This window comes from Saccopteryx leptura, chromosome 4 (genome assembly GCF_036850995.1).
Source record: "Saccopteryx leptura isolate mSacLep1 chromosome 4, mSacLep1_pri_phased_curated, whole genome shotgun sequence".
Classification (NCBI taxonomy): domain Eukaryota; kingdom Metazoa; phylum Chordata; class Mammalia; order Chiroptera; family Emballonuridae; genus Saccopteryx; species Saccopteryx leptura.
In genome coordinates this window covers 74,324,619-74,338,667 of record NC_089506.1, presented here as the reverse complement: position 1 = coordinate 74,338,667, position 14,049 = coordinate 74,324,619, and the positions used below count along the sequence as shown (strand labels likewise).

At 41.9% G+C, this 14,049-nt stretch overlaps 1 protein-coding gene and 1 pseudogene across 1 annotated transcript in view; one reads left to right on the top strand and one right to left on the bottom strand.

The window, feature by feature from the left end:
• LMO7 (LIM domain 7) overlaps positions 1-14,049 on the top strand; it is a 249,195-nt gene that overhangs the window by 116,164 nt on the left and 118,982 nt on the right. The window lies entirely within an intron of this gene.
• Positions 10,074-10,876, bottom strand: LOC136403274 (very long chain fatty acid elongase 6 pseudogene; annotated as a pseudogene).

The window sequence follows — 14,049 nt, the reverse complement described above, 5'->3', positions numbered from 1 at the left end:
AGCTGACGTGGAAGAGTGGAATGTGTCAGGTATGACTGTAGGGGCCGGGCAGGTTGTCTCCTCAGTCAGGAATGCTGTAGAATGCAGGAGACGCCGATAACGTTGGCCTAAGCAGCTGCATGTCAGCTTCCCTCACCTTAAACACATAAGGAAAGTTTATGGGTCTCTTCTAACTGCCATGTCTTACAAGGATATTAGTGATGAACACTCTCGTACCATGTAAAATTATTTTTGACTCCTCTTCACAATCCTGAATACTTGGCTATCTGCAAAGTAGTGCAACCCAGTCTGTGTCAAGGTCACTGTTGAAACATCTAGAGTTTTCCTTCCAGCAGCAATAGAAAATTCACCTGAGAAATCAGCTATACAATTTCAATATTTTTATCCAGGTTCTTTCTGTCATGTGTTTTTCCAAAAACCACCCTCAGGCAGGGACTAGGTATTTATCCCATTTTTTCCCCCACGGGTAGAGGAGCCAAAGGGGTGGGAAGGGAGGAATCTGAGGTTTGTGGGATGCTGAGCTTGTGAGCTCTTTCTATAAATAAAACCAAATAAACACAGATAAAAAAAATAAAATGTGAGACCTCAAGACAGAGTGTTTTCAGAGAAAGAAAGCCCACTTCTATTTTCTTTCTTATCCAAGTTGAAATAATATTTATATAAGAAGTACAAATATAATTACTATTTTCATTCAAGGGTAGCACTTTTTTAGATAGGAGGCAGAAATAAATTTTGTATGGTTGAAGAGAAAATACTCAAGGAATGATAGAATGGAGTATAAAATTGGATAAGCAGCCAATATGTGCCTTGCTTGCAACTCTGGGAACTGACAGTTGCTCTGTTCTGGGTCAAACCCAAAGTGTGTCTCAAAGGGAATATAATAGATAATAAGCAAGATGCTTTTGTGAATATATTTGGATGTTGGTATATTAAAAACACTGATAACAAGTGACAGCATGGGAAGATGGTATTGTAGAGGTAGTCTAAAATAACCATTTAATGGTAAGATCAGTAGTGGTTCCCTCCCCCCCGTTTTTGAATTTTATTGCTGATTTTATAGACTTGCTCAAGGAAATCTTCACCTAGCAAATTTGGGAGAAGCTTTCACCAAGCAAAGTTTTTTTTTTTCCAGTCATTTTTGCCTATTTGTTGAGCCAACACGATCCCTACCTCCCCATGGTGGGGACCAAGCTTGAGGTCCCCACTGATAACACTCCTTCTCCTCACCTCTGGCTTCGTTTTCATGTGCTTGAGTTCCTCACAATTGATAAATAATGACAGCTAGATGTTTCTGTAAATTACCATGCTTATTAATGTTTGTTCATTTCTCACCTGTTACTGTATTGAAACAATTTTATCTATGTTGAATCAGACCATAGTATTTTATTGAATTAAAAAGTAGGGTTTTTTTTCTCTTTCTTCTGTTTTCTAATGGAGACAGTGAAGGTTAAATAATATTAATAAACTTGATTACAGTTGCTCAGTTATGGTGTCATGATTAAAACTGTGCTAAAGAAATGTTTTTATTTCAAACGAAAGATGAACCATTGTGACTAGTTGTGTAATTATGCCTCAAGCATTAAAATTTAAATTATTCTTATATTATTAGTTTGTCAATCTCATTATTTTATTTATAAAAAAACAAAACAAAAAACAATAGCTTGACCTGTGGGACACAGTGGATAGAGTGTCGACCTGGAATGCTGAGGTCGCTGATTCAAAACCCTGGGCTTGCCTGATCAAGGGACATACGAGAAGCAACTACTACAAGTTGATCCTTCCTGCTCCTCTTCTTCTCTTTTTTTCTCTCTCTCTCTCTCCTTACTCTAAAAGCAATAAAAATAAAAGCTTAAACAAAAAGAAAACTCCAATAACAAAAACTGTAATATTGCCATTATTAATGTATTGTTTACACTTGTGTAAGAAATTAGAACATAAACGTTAGGCATTTACTAAAAATAAGGCCACTTTAAACATCGCAAATAACATCTTTCATGATTGCATTTGAATTTAAATATACTTTTTCCTAATGTGTATTTTATTGGAATTTCTGTGGATCACGACCTGTATTTTGAAATAGTTTGTGGTTATCCAATAATCAAGTCTGAGAAAATAGACTGAATGGGGATTATGCATTAGCAGTCTTCAAAGTAATAAATATTAGATATTAAATATCCCAATACCTAACACCGCCCCATAAATAGCATATGAATACATCAATAATGACTATTTATAAAGCATTTTGGGGAGATTTCTTCTAGAGTTTCCTTGTCTCTCTGCTTTTCTCCAACTCCCAATTAAAGGTAAGTATCACCAAGCATGAACATTTAAAAACTTAGTGTCAACTTTGAAGTTGTTTCCAATGTCCTCATAATGATGCCGCAGTGTAAATCAGGAAACTCCCATTTTATTTCTAGCTGTAACCTCTTAGTCATGACATTATACAAGCTTAGGAGCACTTCCCTAGAGTTCCAAACTTACTTGTTTTTAAATCTAAGATGAATATCTATATGCCAACTTTCAGCCCTGAGGGCAATTGGCAACCTTTTTAAAAAATATTAATGAGTTAGAATTCTTAAAGCAACTCTGTAATTAACTTGTGGAGTTTTAAAAAAATGGATTCAGAGTAGGATTATATCATACATGACAGTTTTATTAAGATACAAAAACATTTAGAACATCTCTGTTTAGGCAACTTTCATTTATGTAGACACTGGAAAGGGAAAAATGGCCGAGGTAAAGGTAGTAAGAACTAGAACCCAGGGTAAGACTGGTACGAGGGCCTTGGTCATCTGATGGTCTTAGGCTAATGGCTGTCCCCCTCTTCCTAGAAATGTTTATCGAACGGCTACCATGTGCCAGGTTCTGCTCTAGGACTTTGGGAGACACCCACATAAAAGGCAGAGAAAATTCTTCTCTAATGGAACACAGTCAGTAAATCAATAATAACCTGTCAGGCGGCAATCATTACAATGAACAATATATAATACCTTGTCAGTTATCAATAATTACAAAGTAGTCAATGGGTAGAGATTGATTGAGTGCATGTATGAGACGTCTGTCAGATTAGGTGCTCTGGGACATTATTTTCTGGAGTTGACATTTGATCAGGGAGGGGTGTGAATGAAGTGGGGGAGTAGAAAGATACGGGATGGGTGGGAACTTTCCAGTCAGAAGGAAAAGCTGGGGCGGGGTCCAGGCATGAACAAGCTGGACCAGCAAGGAGCACTGTGGGTCTGGAATAAGGGAGGTGGAGAGGTGGCCCCAAGGGTTTTAAGGGTTCACGGACTTTGGGGAGTAGATTGCATTTTATTCTAAGTGTGACTAGAAGCTGTTGGGGGCTTTTGAGAACAATTAAATTTGTTGTTAGTGGTCATTGGTTACCTGTGGTAAAGGAATATATCGGTGAATATACTAAAAATCACTGAACTGTATACTTTAAAGTGGGTGAATTGTATGGTATGTGATTTATATCTCAAAAAACTTTTTAAAAAATCACTGTTTGCTCCAGTCTACCTGAATCATTACCAGCTAGAAGCAGCGGTCATTGGGACTTGGACATGAGCTGCAAAGTATAGAATGGTGACAACAATTCCAGTGCCATGCAGACTTTTCCTGGATGTGGACTTTTCCTGGATTCCTGCTCCCTGTGACAGCTCCTAACAGACTGAACTGTGGTTGGGTTGCATTTTTCAGGGATTTGGCATGGTGATGGGGCCAACTTGGACTTGGTGAACATGTTAAGGACACTACTCTTTTATGGATTCTTGCTGTATTGGCCAAGAGTTTGCTTACAGGCTTTTAATCACTGTAAAAAAAAAATAGAAGGCTGGATAAAGAAGATGGGGCATATATACACCATGGTATACTAGTCAGCTAGAAGAAATGATGACATCAGCTCACTTACAGCAGAATGGTGGAATCTTGATAACATTATGCAGAGTGAAATAAGTGAATCAGAAAAAAACAAGAACTGCAGGATTCCATACATTGGTGGGACATAAAAGTGAGACTAAGAGACATGGACAGGAGTGTGGTGGTTACGGGGGGGGGGGGGGGGGGGGGGGGTGGGGGGAGGGAAGGAGGGAGAGGGGGAGGGGGAGGGGGGAGGGATACAAAGAAAACTGGATAGAGGGTGACGGAGGACAATCTCTCTTTGGGTGATGGGTATGCAACAGAACTAAATGACAAGATAACCTGGAAATGTTTTCTTTGAATATATGTACCCTGATTTATTGATGTCACCCCATTAAAATAAAAATTTATTTATAAAAAAAAAATCACTGTTTGGTGTGAAGTACAGACCAAAGGAAATTAAGAAGAGAAGCAGGCAAGCCAGTTAAAAAACGGTTTCAGTACTTGTGATGATTAATTTTGTGTGTCAGCTTTATTGGGCCATGGGGTGTCCAGATCTTTTGTCAAACATTACTCTGAATGCGCCTGTGAGGGTGTTTTCGAATAAGGTTAATGTTTGAATTGGGAGACTTGAGTAAAGCTGGTTTCCCTCCCTGATGTGGGTGGGCCTTAACTAATCAATGAAAGGCCTGGCCAGAACAAAAAGGCTGACCCTCTGTGAGTAAGAGCACACTGCTGTGCCTGCCAGGAGGAGCTGGGACGTGGGTCTGTCCTTGCCTTCAGACTTGCACAGGAACACCAGCTCTCCTTGCACAAGGAGTCTGCTGGCTTTTGAACGGAAACTTACGTGGTCCCATGGAGACCCCCAGTCCTCCTTGCTGGCCCAGCTTGCTCCTGCCCTGACCCCAGCCCTGGTTCTCAGGCTTCTGTGTGTGGGCTGGAACTCGGCCACCCGCTCTCCTGCCTGTCCAGCTTAGACGGGCAGATAGTGGGACTTCTCAGCCTCCGTAATCACATAGACTTGGGAACCGTGTGTTACAATTACAGTCAGGGAATTCTGGAACTTTCTTGATATAGAAAGGACTAAAAGTGAGTCAGCCTCATAAAGTAAAGTAAGAAGTCCCTGGGGCTGAAAAAGCTGAAACCAAATCTGATGATGCAGCCCATCTCCTCTGAAGGGGACGGGAGCAGCCGCACTGGAGGGGCCGCTGTGAGCCCCAGGCTTTCTTTTTTACAGAGACAGAGAGAGAGTCAGAGAGAGGGATAGACAGGGACAGACAGACAGGAATGGAGAGATGAGAAGCATCAATTATCAGTTTTTTGTTGCAACACCTTAGTTCATTGATTGCTTTCTCATATGTGCCTTGACCGTGGGCCTTCAGCAGACCAAGTAATCCCTTGCTCGAGCCAGAGACCTTGGGTCCAAGCTGGTGAGCTTTGCTCAAACCAGATGAGCCCGCGCTCAAGCTGGCGACCTCAGGGTCTCGAACCTGGGTCCTCTGCATCCCAATCCGACACTCTAGCCACTGCACCACTGCCTGGTCAGGCTTGATCCCTGGTCTTAACAGTCTCTTTCTGCCTTACACATGCTTCACTGCTTCGTAAAATTTGCCTGTTAGTGCCATTACAACCTGTTTCTTTAAGCAATTATTTGTTTTACTCTTGAACAACAACAAAAAAACCATGAATAATTTGAAGACAGAACTTTTTTCCCTTTAATTTTCATTTTGTACCCCCCATCCCTGAACCCCCACCTGTGGCAACCACCAATCTGGTCTCAATCAGAACTTCTGAAGTATCAATTTCAGCATTTAAAATTTTTTTATTTTTTTATTAAGTGAAAGGCGGGAGGCAGAGAGACAGACTCCTGCATATACCCCCACTGGGATCCACCTGGCAAGCCCCCTTCCAGGGCGATGCTCTGCCATCTGGGGCTGCTGCTCCATTGCTCATCAACCGAGCTATTTTTAGCACTTGAGGCTAGGCCATGGAGCCATCCTCAGTGCCCGGGGCTAACTTTACTCGAGCCATGGCTGCAGTAGGGGAGGAGAGAGAGGGAGAAAGAGAGAAGGAGGAGGGGTGGAGAAACAGATGGTGGCTTCTCCTGTGTGTCCTGACTGGGATTCGAAACCAGGACTTCTGTATGCTGGGCTGATGCTCTACTGTTGAGCCCAACTGGCCAGGGCCGGTTTCAGCATATTTTAAAACAGTTGGTGGCCCTGGCCGGTTGGCTCAGCGGTAGAGCGTCAGCCTGGCGTGCAGGGGACCCGGGTTTGATTCCCGGCCAGGGCACATAGGAGAAGCACCCATTTGCTTCTCCACCCCCCCTCCTTCCTCTCTGTCTCTCTCTTCCCCTCCCGCAGCCAAGGCTCCATTGGAGCAAAGCTGGCCCGGGCGCTGGGGATGGCCCCTTGGCCTCTGCCCCAGGCGCTAGAGTGGCTCTGGTCTCGACAGAGCGACGCCCCGGAGGGGCAGAGCATTGCCCCCTGGTGGGCAGAGCGTCGCCCCATGGTGGGCGTGCTGGGTGGATCCTGGTCGGGCGCATGCGGGAGTCTGTCTGACTGTCTCTCCCCGTTTCCAGCTTCAGAAAAAAATTAAAAATAAAAAAAAATAAAACAGTTGGTAAGTTATAGAATCAACTTTTGATATAAAGTTTAATTGGAATAATATAAATAATGTTCAAGACTGCAACTTACTTTATGCTTCATTTTGACAAAGTCTGTTATTGCTTCTGTTTAAATTGTCGCCCAAGTTGACTAAGCATTTTCTTAACTAGCGTTTTACCAGAGTACTCAGCCCTCATTCCTTTGACCTTCTGCTGCCCTGTCTTGCCAACTCTCAGTTCTGTCTCTCAGTCTGGTTTTTCCTCCTGTCCTGCCAAGCAGTGCTGGAGAAAAACCAAATCATCAAGCCTCTGGCATAATTAGCATGTGTAATCTCCTGGGCCCTGGTGTCACTTGGCAATTCCTTTTAAGCATTCCTAGTAGTTTCTATTCCTATTTTCACATGTGACAGAGCTTATTGCTCTCCTGTCTTAGTTCCTTTGCTGTTAGCCAGCGGATGACTGACTCTTTTTCTTTGTAGAGAAATAAGGATCTGAGGAAAACTTTAGAAAACAAAAGAAAACAAAACATCCCAAAACATACTTGCTGCTTATTTTTCTCACAAATAACTATTAAACTTGTATCTCTGACTGTTTACCGACATAACATAGTCATAAAATGTAGGTGTTATTACTTCACAGCTTACATTTGTTAGCTAAGACATAAAATAGAGGATGAATTCTCCAAAATAATAATAATAAAAAACTAGTGTCAGTTGATCAAAATTATGACTTGCCCTGGCTGGTTGGCTTAGTGGTAGAGTGTTGGCCTGGTGTGTGGAAGTCCCAGGTTTGATTCCCGGTCAGGGCACATAGGAGAAGCACCTATCTGCTTCTCTACCCTTCCCCCTCTCCTTTCTCTCTATCTCTCTCTTCCCCTCCCACAGCCAAGGCTCCATTGGAGCAAAGTTGGCCTGGGCTCTGAGGATGGCTCCATGGCCTCCATCTCAGGCACTGAAATGGCTGCGGTTGCAACAGAGCAATGCCCCAGATGGGCAGAGCATCACCCCCTCCCTGGTGGGCTTGCCAGGTGGATCCTGGTCAGGTGCATGCAGGAGTCTGTCTGACTGTCTCCATGCTTCTAACTTCGGAAAAATACAAAAAAATAAAAAATTATGACTCAACTGTGTTCTTAATGGAAGCTATATCATTAAAATGCAAATTCGAATATATTGTATTTAATCTGCTTGGGCGTTGCTTTAAGATAATTTTGAATGATCACAGTTGATGTGATCACAATTAGGGTATCATTAAAATAGAATTCAGGTCCTTTTGACAGTAGTTTCATAGTGAACTCTGTATGCCTATGTGACTCGTGTTCATACTAAGGAGAAACATTGCTTCAAGTCATATTTGCACACATAGTTCTTATATTGTTCTTTGTCAGAAAATTTACGTCTACAAAGACTCAAATCACTTGGAGGATCATTTTAGAAGGTGGGTTCTGATTCAGCAGATGTGGACTAGAGCCGGAAGGGCTGCAGTGTGGTTTTTTATTTAATTTCACCTTTCCCCACTTTAATCATTCTACTGTTTTTCTGTCATAAGGGAAAAAAAAGCTGGTTGCACAGTGTCATGCATTTTTATGTCAGCTTTTGCCCTAATAATAATATTGTCTCTCATCTATGACATCATAGACTGCTCACAATAATTTAACAGAGATGAAATAGCTTCCTTCCCTACATGCCCCCTGCCCCCAACCCCAGCCTATCAGTCATGACTTGGTTTGCATGGCTTATTTGTTCTTTGTTCAAACATTCACACGGAATGAAATACAACTTTTTTCTTTTAAATTTTCATGTAAACGAGATGCTGAGAAAGCCCTTGTCATCTCTGACAGAAGCAGAGAGCTCTGCTTCATGAATGACAGCATGATTAAAGCTAAAATAAAATTTTGAAAAAAATCCCTTTTACTGTACACACTCAAAAGAAAGCCAGAAAGATAAAGAAGAGTTTCTTTATGTGCTAGCCAGAAAAAGTGTTTCTATTGCTTTGGGCTTTGAAGTTCAGTGTGGCCCACATCTGGGTGCATATGTGTGTGGTTATACGTGCATAATCTATGCAGTATGGTAGCCCTTAATTTTTTCAGCTAGTTTGTCTGATCATTAAGCCACTTAACCAGTTGTAGCATTCTTATATATCACATTGAACAATTTTACATAATTGCTTCTTTGAAATACTGGGAATGTTTACACATTTATTTGGCTTGTAAAGGACTGAAATATTAATGCTTTAACAAGCTTTTTTTTTTTTTAAAAGAATATGGCTCTTAATAAATCAATTTTCTGAGTTCTAGAGCAAAAGTACCTTTTAAAATTTTTCTGAAGCTGACTTGAAGCAGGAAGAATGTCTTCGGATTTGGACTAAAATATGACGTGTATTTATGTCATTTAAAATTTGAAGGATAAGTCTATAAGGGGGTCCTTTGCTGCCTGTCTACTGTTCTTGAAGTGTTTGTTGAAGTACCTCCACTAGACCAGCAGAGGGCACTTTACATACCATTACATTTGTTTGGGAGCAAATGAAGATGACACAAAAAGAGTTTTCACCCGGTATCAGGAAAGAGTCCTATAGATTTGTTTTTAAAATTCACAAAAATATAGAAAATATGGACTGTACTACAGGGGTTCATATAGAAAGTTACTGGTTTGTGTGAAGTCAACTACATTGTATTGCTCTTTGGGTCACTTTTTTCCTCTATCTTTTTCCCTTTCCCAGTTCAAGAATGGGATTGGGTTGAACCTTTTTACATATAATACAGAATCCATTTCTAGTCATTATGGTTAAGTTTTACCTTTTCTACTCTGTATTTACTCTTCGGTTGAAAAGCCTGGGACCCCTGATCCAAGGCTACCTCATCTCTCACTTCAGAGTAGCAATTACAGTGACATCATCAGACACGCTCTGATATGGAGCTGCCACGCTCGGCACTGAGCTGCCTCGTTTCCATCCTCCCAGGAAGAACCTTGGGAGATATTGTGCCCCGTTTGGTTTTGGCAAACATCAGCTTGCGGCCTGCTGTTAGGTGCAGAACTACAGTCTTTCTTAGTTGAAAGGTAGTTGTTTACATTCGTTTTCATAAGAAGTGATGAAGACACCTTTTTCCACAGGGGCTACAACTACTAACTTTTCTTTAAAAGGCTTTAATTTTTTCAGAAGCATTAAAGTCCTAGATATACACCCCATGGGCTCTTTCATTTTTCTCAATTCTGTTGGCTCCAGTTTAGTGTCAGAAAAGATTAAAGAATTGTGTATGCATGTGTTTGCACAGTTTAAGTAAATGTCTTTCACCCTTAGAGAAATGTAACAGTAAGTACTTTTCATATGGTCTTAAAAGCCTTTGTTTTCCATTTCTCTCTCTCTCTCTGCCTCTGAGTCACTTTTGCTCTCATTTGTCCTAAAGTTGCCCCATAAAGAAGGAATGAAGTCTTCTAGTAGCAACCCTTTGAGCTACAGGTTCACTTAGTGAGTCCTTACCCCTAAAGGATCATAAACTTCTTGGGTTACATCAACCTAATTATCCCTAAACTGCCTCAGATTCTGTGTTGGCTTATGTATTTTGTTTTATTTTAGCCACACCATATATGTGATTCCTTGTGCCATTTTCTTCTGTTGATTATTTTTCTTCATGACCCTGAGCTGTGGCTTCCTCCTCTGTTCCAACACTTTTCCTCATCTTGCCGAGGTAGGCCTCAAAGACACAAGGTAGCTGAGGTACATGAGTGAGGATCAGCAGATGTTCTGAAATTCAGAGCCACACTGGTAATGCTGCACCCAGTAGGAGACCAGATAGTTAATGACAGCCCACCAGCATCTGAGTGATCTGGGACAAGGTGATGAACGCACCGAGCTTGCGGGAGGTGGGGGAACCGGCCACTTGCAAGGCACTGTAAGAGACTATCACGGTGTCATGAACCATAGTCACGAACCAACCACCCCCAGCAGCCACGTCCTTGCAGGAGTCCAGGTGTGCGGGAGCACAGTGAGTGGTGGTACCAGTGCAAGAAGTCAGCTTCTGCTTCCTCAGAATAATGAATGTTGTCTCTCCTAGTTTGGGAGCTTTGCTTAGCACAACTGCATAAGCCTAGAATTTGCTGACAGGTCTATTATAACAACCCTGGCCACAGATTAACTGCTTCGGACATTTGGTCATCAAAATGTACATCATATAAGCACCAGTTCCAGGAGCACTGAATATACCCAAGACTGCGAGGGTCAGAGACCATAGCACTGATGGCTTCTTTGCTCAAACTTGGTTTGTTTGTTCATTAGGTGCCGACTGCCAAAGATAAAGGCAGAATATAAAACAGAAAACAGCGAAGATTCCTTCCAGGTTTCCGGCATCCATTGGATAGCTTCATTCCCATTCGACTGCTTTTCAAATTCATATTCTTATAAAGTCAGGACTGATGTGTTCATTGGGACCGACCATTGGTATCATTATGTGCTTTCTGCACTCTGAAGGAGAAAATGAATCTGAGAGTCTGCATTTCTTTTTAGTTTTTATCTTTATTTTTTTATTGATTTGAGAGGGAGAGAGAGAGAGAAACATTATACATTCATTGGTCGACTCTTGTATGGGCCCTGCCTAGGGATCAAACTTGCAATCTTGGCGTATGGGGACAATGCTCTAACCAACTGAGCTACCCGGCAGGGCAGAGAGTACATTTCTAACAGCTCCCATGTGATGCCAGTGGTGGCGGTGCCTGGACCACAAGTTGAGTATCAAGAGGTGAGGGCAGCTGTTCTCCAATTTAACTGTGCACCAGCATCACCTGATGGTAATTGCGCTCCCTCTGGTGATTCTGATGTGGAGGACCGAGACTGTTCTCTAAGGTCCCCAAACTTTTTACACAGGGGGCCAGTTCACTGTCCCTCAGACCGTTGGAGGGCCGCCACATACAGTGCTCCTCTCACTGACCACCAATGAAAGAGGTGCCCCTTCCAGGAGTGCGGCGGAGGGCCGGATAAATGGCCTCAGGGGGCCACATGCTAGTTTGGGGATGCCTGCGTGGGCCTAGTTCACTTTCTTTTGCCTCTGACAACGGTTACAACCTGTTGATTGCTGGCACATGCTTGCTAACTTTTTAGCCCTGTTAATTTCAAAGGCAGAAGAGATAGGGGCTTTGGTGTCCTATCATAAATAGAAAAGGAGTTTAGGTCAGCAAGTCTCTTGGCCTCAGGATAAATTGATCTGCACCATCCTGTGCTCAGATTCAGAGGAACTGGATAATGTGCTCTTTTTTTTTTTTAATTTATTTTTAATGGGGCGACATCAATAAATCAGGATACATATATTCAAAGATAACTCCAGGTTATCTTGTCGTTCACTTATGTTGCATACCCATCACCCAAAGTCAGATTGTCCTCTGTCACCTTCTATCTAGTTTTCTTTGTGCCCCTCCCCCTCCCCCTTTCCTTCTCCCTCTCCCCCCTCCCCCCCCGTAACCACCACACTCTTATCAATGTCTCTTAGTTTCACTTTTATGTCCCACCTACGTATGGAATAGTGCAGTTCCTGGTTTTTTCTGATTTACTTATTTCACTCCATATAATGTTATCAAGATCCCACCATTTTGCTGTAAATGATCCGATGTCATCATTTCTTATGGCTGAGTAGTATTCCATAGTGTATATGTGCCACATCTTCTTTATCCAGTCATCTATTGACGGGCTTTTTGGTTGTTTCCATGTCCTGGCCACTGTGAACAATGCTGCAATGAACATGGGGCTGCATGTGTCTTTATGTATCAATGTTTCTGAGTTTTTGGGGTATATACCCAGTAGAGGGATTGCTGGGTCATAAGGTAATTCTATTTTCAGTTTTTTGAGGAACCACCATACTTACTTCCATAATGGTTGTACTACTTGACATTCCCACCTACAGTGGATGAGGGTTTCTTTTTCTCCACAGCCTCTCCAACAGTTGCTATTACCTGTCGTGTTAATAATAGCTAATCTAACAGGTGTGAGGTGGTATCTCATTGCAGTTTTGATTTGCATTTCTCTAATAACTAACGAAGATGGCGCTCTTTTTTTTTTAATTGAAAAAAAATCTTACATTTAGTAGGCATAGAACTCAGAACCTTACTGGGAACAACAGGCCAGAGTGAGTGCGAGAAGAACATTGGACTTGCTGACGGGGAGCAGTTCCAGGCGGTGCTCCGGGAGCTTGGGCTGACTGTGTTGCTGGCGCGGTCCTCAGGTCACAGCCCTGAGCACAGTTTCACTGTTCCTCAGAATTAGGCAGGACTTGATCTTAAAGAACTAATTTATTGTTTAAGATAGTTCTTGACCTTTAGATGTATGAAACTTTTGCTTAAGTGGGTCTTATTGGTTTGATCTTATGATTGGTTCCTTATTTGTTGAAAGTTATCACATTTGAAAATTTATCATTAAATACACTTTTTTTTTAGGTCTTCCTAGTGAAAAGGAAAGTGACTGGGTACAGTAAGAGCCTGGGGTGGTTAGTATACAATTTAATGAGGATTTAGTCTTTATGTAGCAAATTGATTCAACATGGAAGAGAAAAATGTAGACTGTAATGCTATTTATGTAAATTAGACTACATAAATAAATCGACCCTTTAAAGGACAAGTTATATTTTAAGCCCATTAGAGAAGGCACCTTTTAAGAAATAATTTATGGAGGTGAAATCTATATAACATGAATTTAGCCATTTTAAGATGAATATTTAGGTGGCATTTAGAAATTCACAATTTTAACCACCAAACATTTCCATCATTCCCAAGTAAAACTTCTTACCTATTAAGTAGTATGCCTGCCCATGTACTTGTTTGAACATCTCTTTGATTCTTTAGGATATATACTTAGGGAGAAGGCATCTTTTCATGGAGAGAAGTGAGAGTAAGTGGGGGTATGAGGTGAAGAAGAGAATAGTAAAAAAAAAAAAAAAAAAAAAAAAAAAAAATGAGCCTGACCAGGCGGTGGCGCAGTGGATAGAGCGTTGGACTGGGATGTGGAAGACCCACGTTCGAGACCCCGAGGTCACCAGCTTGAACCCAAGGTCGCTGGCTCCAGCAAGGGGTTACTCGGTCTGCTGAAGGCCCGCTGTCAAGGCACATATGAGAAAGCAATCAATGAACAACTAAGGTGTTGCAACGTGCAATGAAAAACTAATGATTGATGCTTCTCATCTCTCTCCGTTCCTGTCTGTCCGTCCCTGTCTATCCCTCTCTCTGACTCACTCTCTGTCTCTGTAAAAAAAAAAAAAAAAAAAAAAAAAATGAGTGCTGCCTGACTAGGCTGTGGTGCAGTGGATAGAGCATCGGATTGGGCTGCGGAGGACCCAGGTTCAAGACCCCGGGGTCGCCAGCTTGAGCGCGGGCTCATATGACTTGAACAAAAAGCTCACCAGCTTGGACCCAGGGTCACTGGCTCGAGCAAGGGGTTACTCCATCTGCTGAAGGCCTGCGGTCAAGGCACATATGAGAAAGCAATCAATGAACAACTAAGGTGTAATGAACAACTAAAGTGTCACAATGAAGAACTGATGATTGATGCCTCTCATCTCTCTCCATTCCTGTCTGTCTGTTCCTATCTATCTCTCTCTCTGTCCCTGTAAAAAAATT